The 8142-nt window shown below is 38.7% G+C and overlaps 1 pseudogene; it reads left to right on the top strand.

The window, feature by feature from the left end:
- Positions 1–795: 795 nt before the first annotated feature.
- On the top strand, positions 796–1569 carry LOC124108805 (ER lumen protein-retaining receptor 1-like; annotated as a pseudogene).
- Positions 1570–8142: the final 6573 nt, after the last annotated feature.

The following is an 8142-nucleotide window of genomic DNA, read 5'->3' on the forward strand; positions in this document are numbered from 1 at the left end:
AATGGGCAAAGATTATCTGATATAATTCTTACCCAGAGGTTGTTTTTTTTTTTTTAATCACAAAAAGCTGGTCATAAATAAATTTTTATCCAGTCAAGATTAGTCAAGTTTTCAGGAAATTCTGAGATGTGTGTTCTCTGTCACATGATCTGTAATTTACATGATTTCACCCCTTGGATTTACATAAGCCCCCAACTATGCAAACCAGAACAGAATTAAAACCAAACTTCTCAATTTATGAAGTTTATCTTTCAAAATATGAACATTTAGTAATGTTAGTTAGATATTTCACAGTAATTCACAGTTCTACTGTGTTACAAGGAAATAACCAAATCCATGTGGGATTTGAAGCATTTTGAGACACAAACTTACTGAATTACTTGGAACCAGGATAACAAGACAAAAATTCATACCAAACCAGAGATGAAGACATTTTCCTAATCATTCTTGGCTAACAAATTTATTAATGCCTTCGTGTGGAGTTTCAAGAGGCGAAATACCAGATAAATAATACCAGATACAAAATACCAGATATATAATAATTACACGTCTCAATTGTATTTTGTGGTGTTTGTATATTTACATTTAAGAATGTTGTCAAGCCTAGCTCAGCCACCAGCTCCAGCCTTGGCTCCCTCTCATTGAGTTCCCTCCCTGGAGTGGAATCCACCAGGGGTTGCCTCTCCTGCCCTTCTGCCCATCACCCCCACTGAACAGCACCCCCAAGGGGCAGCCTACCCTGAGCCTGCCTCCCTCCATCTCATCCCTGCCAGAGGCTGCCTCTCCCCCAAGGCCATGAATCTCTTTTGATTCCTGGGAGACCTTTCTCACCTGCTAGACATCATCTTGCTACTTCTTAAAATCTGGAAGTCCTGTTTGTGCACCAGGGATTTCAGGGAAGAGCCAGGTCCTGTTTGCTGTGGTGTTCACTGCACAGTTCCTGGACCTCTTCACCAACTACATGTCAGTTTACAACACGTGCATGAAGGTGGTCTCCATAGCCAGCTCTTTCTCCACGGTATGGATGATTTACAGCAAGTTCAAAGCCACTTATGATGGGAACCAACATACGTTCTGGGTGGAGTTCCTTGTTCCCATGGCTGTCCTGGCATTCCTGGTCAAACCATGACTTCACCCCTCTGGAGATCCTCTGGACCTTTTCCATCTACCTGTGGCCCTCTTGTCGCAGCTGTTAGTGGTGAGCAAGAGTGGCCAGGCGGAGACCATCACTCCCTGTTGGCTCTGGGCATCTAGTGCACCTTCTATCTCTTCAACTGGATCTAGTGCTACCACTTGGAGGGCTTTTTGGGTCTCATGGCCCTCATGGCCGGCCTGGTCCAGACAGTTCTCAATTGTGATTTCTTCTACCTCTATATCACCAAAGTCCTAATGGGGAACAGTAGCGGCAGGAGTCAGAGGAAGGGGACAGAAGACAAGAGCCTTCCTGTCAGTGGTGGCTTCTTAAGGAATCTACCTTTCCCCACTCCCCATACTCACTCCTGCCAGGTTATGAGGGAAGGCAGTGGAGGACTCAAGTCTTGGGGAGCTCAGGATCTGGGCTCTTTGTAGTTTTTTGCTTTTTAGAGAAGGAAAAAAAAAATCTTCTCTCTATTTAGCTTTTGATTCTGATGAGTCCTTTCTCTTCTACTCTCTGGCCCCGATTTTTATAAACTGTTTTTGAGTGTCCTGTGGGCCAAGGCCGGGCCAGAGGTCTCTTCCCCTCCTCCTGGAGCCCCTCAGCTCCTATCCAGCTTTACCCACAGCCCCACTGGTTGCCAAACAGAAACCTGCCCACACTGTCTGCCCCACCTCTCACCATGGCCAGGACCACAGCGATTCCACCCAAGTTCCTGGGTTGGGGACAGGGAGGAAGGGAGGCCCAGGAAGTTCTTCCTGATTTTTCATAATAATTTTCCTTCCAGAATTGAGGGTTTTGGACTTTTCCTAGTTTTTGACAAATGAGGGGGACCCTGAGCTCAGGCATGGGAAGGGGTCTGGCATGAGGGTTACCACAACTCTAATGCTATGTTTTTATACAGAATTTGGGGGTTAATTCTTTGTTCTCTTGAAATAAACAGAGGAAAATGGCAGGGGGTGGGGGAGTGCGGAGAATGCTGTCAAGCCAGGCATTGGTGGTACACATCTGTAATCCCAGCAATTTGGGAAGCTGAGGCAGGAGGATAGCAAGTTTAAAACCAGTCAGCAACTTAGTGAGACCCTAAGCAACTTAGTGAGGCTCTGTCTCAAAATAATAAAAAAGGGTGGGATGTGACTCAGTGATTAAGTGCCCCTGGGCTCAAACCCTGGCAAGTTGAGGGAATGCTGTCAAGAATCAGCAGACCCACTAAATAACACCGCTTATTGACTGAGACCTAAGCAAATCTTAGCCCTTTTTGCTTGGGACATAAAACTTGTCTCCATTTTTGGAAGTGCCCATCAGAGGTGGAGCCAGAGAATACTGAAAAGGAAATGTAAACAATAATTTACCTCCTTTTCTGGATCCTTTCTGAGGCTGAACAGCCTATGAAATATCTCACTCCCTCTGAATTACCTGGCTTCCATGTTTATGATCTTTTCTCTGTTGGGTTAGCTTCCAGTTTAAAACGTTTCATTCTCATTGCGAAGGCTTCTTTAATAGTGCATTGAGATTTTGGGGGTGGGGTATAACTCATCTTTTCTACTCTAGATAAGGTAATTTTATTGCCTCTTCTAGGTTCCCAGGTATGAAGATGAGATCAGTTTATGGCTAAAACAGATTGAACATTATTTTTTATTCTTATTACTTAATATCCTTGTCTAAAATCAGACTCAGTCATTTATTATTGCTTTTATCTCTAATTTGAGGGCAATTTTATCCTGTCTTAGGAATTGACAGCTAAGAGACTACAACAATGACAACTAAATGTTGTATCACATTTCACAGTTTAAAAAATGCTTGTCATATACCATCCCTTTGGATGTTTATAATTATCCTATGAGATAAGTATTATTACTATTAACTCTTTATTATTATTAGCTCTTCTTTTTATAAATTAGGTTCTTAAATAGGTAATTTGCCCAAGACACAAACCTAGAAACTCAAATTAGGGTGTTTTATCTCAATCTCAAGTTCAATGTGATCATGATTATTACTTTATTACCACCATCATCATGGCAGTCATTAATCCTTACTGTACTCCTGACAAAGAAGGTTGATTCTGCAACAATCCTTTGATCCTTTGTCAAAACCCAACTTACCATGCCTTAAATAAATAGTGGATTTCCTCATGAAAGTCTGGAAGCTGGAGAGTTCTGACATTGGTCAGTGACAAAGCGGTGTAATGGCTCTAGGTCATCTTTTGGTATTCCATTGATGGTTGCATAATAACCCCAAGGACCTAGAGCATCTTGCCAAGCCTGATTGCATTCAAATGTGGGAATCATAATGGCACTTTTATCCCTATCCTATTCCTTATGAAGGAAACTCCCCGGCTGACGTTCCCATTCATCTCATCTTATTTCACCTTAGTCATGTGTATCCTTAGGCCAGACACTGGGACCCCCTTTTTTGAAGAATAAAGGAATCTCTGCTCAGGAACTAACACAACCCGCTAAGGGTCTTGCTGCATGAAGGTGCTCAGCAGAGGCTGGAATCCAGTGTCCATACTTCAGCGCACACATCATAATGTGTGTCCTGGTATGTTGATCCAAAGGAAAGAGTAGTGCTTTGCAATTGATCTGTCTATTAGGTTGCATTTTTGTAAATCTTAGGAAGGCCTGGAACCAGCTAGGAAGGGCTCGGGCTGGTTAGTAAAGAAGACAGTAGTGGGATTTGGTATGAGATGGGATCAGCCACTAGATGTTATTAATAGTCCCATTTTAAAGATGAGGAAATTGAGTCATAAAGAAATTATTTACCAAAGTTACAAGATGCTAACTCACAAATTGGAATTTGCAAATTAACTGTCTGACCCTGAGGCCCATGGTCTCATCACTAGTCCAACTGCTTTTCTGAAATAAAGTCTAATATTAGCCTTGCAAACTGACAGACTCACAACATAAAAGCTACTTAAAATTGATTCTTGAAGGAACTAGATTCCTGACTAACGAAAAATGAAAAACTGATCAAACTGCCAAAATTATTACTTTTAGGGGTTTCCAAGATGTCATTAGTTGTAGATAGAGAAAGGGTTAGTGAACATTATGCATGTTGGTAAAAATTCTCTAAGGCTCTTGGCCTTTACTAGCTTGCAAGGAGAATCATCCTGTCAGAAGAATTAGAAATTCTAACTCTAGTTGCCAAATCTACCAACAATTTCCTTTGTGACAATCTATATTCACTTACCTCCATTTTTTCCTTAGGCTAATAATTTATGTCAGTTGGAGTTCAGTGTTTTATGAAGCAAGGGTGATATTATTAAATTTTATTGTTTGTGATTCCTTCCTTAAGTTATATTCCTATAATTGCAAACTCTCTGCATTCCCCAACCTCTATTTTGGATTTATTACTAGCCTTCTTACTGCCTTTTTAGATCTCAGAAGTAAACTTCAAATATTTACAAATCTCAATTTCATGTTTTCTCTTTCATAAATCTATGGGCAAATTCAGTGCTGAAGACAGAGAGTAATAAATCTGGATATTTATGTATTGTGCCAGCAGGCGCTGCACAAACTTCCCGGCGTAGCTTGGTCAATGAACCTCAGTCTTGACCTGGAACACTGGTTCTAGTCTAATCCTGAGGCTCATATTAACAGAATCATTATAAAACATCTGGTGACTTGTATATACAAAACCCTTCCCACATTCCTTCAGCCATAATTTGTAATCAGACAAGTTTAGTGGGCACATATGTTCTCCACGTTAATAGAGAAAGGTGCATCAATGGTGTTTATACCATGTATTACCCTTATCTTTGAATATAGGGACGTAGGGATGACACAGACTAGTTTTAAGTTATGATCAAATTTGCAAGTAATCTGAAAAACTATTATTTTTCAAGATCTCATATTCTAAGCCCATTTACAGGGCTTCAAAAAATAAAAATGTTCTAGAAGAAAGTATAGTGGAATCAAAAAAATAATTTTATAGTGGATAAGGCCTTACTTAAATATAACACAAAATTCAGAAAGCATACATAAGGGCCCACAAAAATTGACAACATAAAATTTTGATGTTGGCCTAGGGATGCAGCTCAGTGGTAGGGTGTTCACCTATCATGCACATGGGCCTCGGTTTGATCCCTAGAAGAGCATTAAAAAAAGAAGAAGAAGAAAAAGTTTAATGTTTATACAACATCACCCAACAAAATCATAGGCAGATGATAAAATGCGGAAAAAAGAAATGTATCCCATAGAGCAATTTTTTTTTTGTACTGGAGGTGGAACCCGGGTGCTTTACTACTCAGCTACACCCCCAGCCTTATTTATTTATTTGTTTTATTTTGGGACAGGATCTTGCTAAGTTGCTGACAGTCTCACCAACTTGCTGAGGCTGGCCTCAAACTTGTGATCCTCCTCTCAGCCTCTCCATTGATGGGAGTCCTGGGGAACTATTTAATAATATGCAAAAGATCTTACAAATTAATATGAAGAGCCAGGCATGGTGTCACATAGCTGTAATCCAGCAACTTGGGAGCCTGAGGTAGGAGGATCACAAGTTCAAAACCAGCCTCAGCAACTAAGAGAGACCCTCAGTGACTTAGTGAGATCCTATCTCAAAATAAATAAACAGAAGTGGTGAAAGAGGACATCCCTGTCTTGATCCAGTTTTTAGAGGGAATGTTTTCATAAATAAGTACTTAAGTAAGTCTGGGGTGGTAGTTCAGGGGTTAAGCACCCCTGGTTTCACTCTGTATGAAGAAAATGAGTCATTTAATTACCAAAGTAGATTAAGAGTATGAATAGGAAGTTTACAAAAAGATTAATGTAAATGATGGAGGAGAAAAGAATGGAACAGGACTAACATCATTTATAATTCAAGAAATGGTGATAAAAACAATGAGATTTCTTTTTTCAACTATTAGATTGGCAAAAACTAGAAAGTTGAGATAATATTCAGTGTGAACAAGGGTGTGGTCAAAAGGCACTTTCAGACATTGTTGGTGGGAAGATAGATTGGTGAAGCTGTTTTAAAGGACATCTTGGTAAGTTCTATGAAAATATAAAATGCACTGTATCCTTTGACTTGGCAACTCCACTAGTAAAAATTCTATTTTGCTTGCCAGTGTACATATAGTGTATGAGTGCTCATTTTAGCATTGTACTTTGAAAAAGTGTAAACACCTTTGCAATCAATAAGGCACTGAAGGCATTGGTTGCATAAATGATGGTACATTCCTATATTAGAAAGTCTCTCCCCTCCTCAGTACTGGGGATTGGACCCAGGGGCACTCTGCCACCGAGCTACATCCACAGCCTTTTTTATTTTTTATTTTGAGACAGGGTCTTGGTAAATTGCCAATGCTATCCTTGAACTTGTGATCTCCCTGCCCAGCTGGGATTATACGTGTGTGCCATACACCAGGTGGGGGAATTTTTTTTTTAATCATTCATTATGTTTATATCTGTCATTTAGATTCTTGTAGTTACAAAATTGTAAAGTAAAAGCCATCATAACCTGAAAATATGCACAAAATAATTGCCCATTCTAATTCTAATATCTCTCCTTGTGATATACCACTATCCAGATGGGAACAGCTCAATTCATTATACATAACAATTGTCTGATAGTCTTAGATGAATCAACATTGAAAGAAAACAAAAACAATAACAATGATGAGAAAATAGACACACCCAAAAGAAAATAATTTGTAAAGAATTTTTAACTGACATGCTGAGGAAAGATGACAAAACACAAAAATAGTTTTGCATAAAAAACCCTCCTTAAGATACTATTTTAAGGGCTATGATGTATCAGCAGTAGAGTGCTTGCCTAGCATCCATGAGGCTCCGGGTTCCATCCCTAGGCACCACATAAACCAATGAATCAAAAAAATAAAAAAAGGAAATGCTGTGAAATTAAATGTAAGTAGAAAGAAACTACATTGAGTTATCATACAATGTGGAATTTGGAGGGGGGAAGATCTAATTCCTGACCCCAGCTACACTTGATTATTATCTTCCTTCTAAGAAATAACACATGGTGGCAATTCTAAATATTGTTTCAAATGAGAAATTTATTTTCAAGATTTTTAGATTTTTTTCTTTTTTTTTTATAACTAAGTTCTGACAAAAATATTTTCTCACTCTAAACTGTATTTTCTTCTCAATTTTAGTTTTAAGAAGCCTATTCTTGATTCCTATTATCCCAATATAACCTCCCACATATCAGTTAGGGAAGAGATTGTCAATTTTTTTCCCGACTGCTTGGGTAAAACTTTTTAAATGATATATGTATGTTTGTATTTATATAGAGCATTTCCTCTTAGGACACACAAAAGCTATTGATAGCAGTACCTAGTAGTGAGCCCTGGAGAGAGAAATATCAGGGCTTGCAGGATTGAGGAGACATTCACATTTGACAGTTATTTCCTTGTATAATTTTTGAATCTTTGGGTATGATTGTATGTATATATATTTGGGAACTTTTTAAAATATATTTTTTAGTTGTAGTTGGACACAATACCTTTATTTTATTTTATTTTTATATGGTGCACATGCTAGGCAGGGGCTCTACCATTGAGCCACAACCCCAGACCATATTTGGGAACTTTTAAAATCTAACAAACCACAACACAGAATCAAAATAAAATTTAGAACTAAAGCTATCAACAGATGTTTTCAATCATGGGTGAAGATTATCTTGTTATTGAAAAAGAAATTACACAGGGTAAATAAGGAAGCCAGTATTTCACCAAAAATAATCCTGTAGCTTTTAATAAAACTTCCCTCATTATGAGACCAGAGTGGATCATCCACACAAAAGTGGCCTAAAACCACAGTTAAATTTGTAAGAGACTTGGGCTGGGGTTGTGGCTCAATGGTAGAGTGCTCGCTAACGTGTTCAAGGCCCTGGGTTTGATTCTCAGCACTACGTAAAAATAAATAAATAAGTAAAATAAAGGTTCTGTGTTCAACTACAATTGAAAAAAAAATTATAAGAGACTCCATAACCCTACAAATTTTCCCTCCAGTATTTCATTTCTGGCATCTCTTAAATTAGTC

This window comes from Marmota monax, unplaced genomic scaffold (genome assembly GCF_021218885.2).
Source record: "Marmota monax isolate L192 unplaced genomic scaffold, Marmota_monax_Labrador192_F-V1.1 WCK01_AAM20220418_F8-fsc00033, whole genome shotgun sequence".
Taxonomy (NCBI): domain Eukaryota; kingdom Metazoa; phylum Chordata; class Mammalia; order Rodentia; family Sciuridae; genus Marmota; species Marmota monax.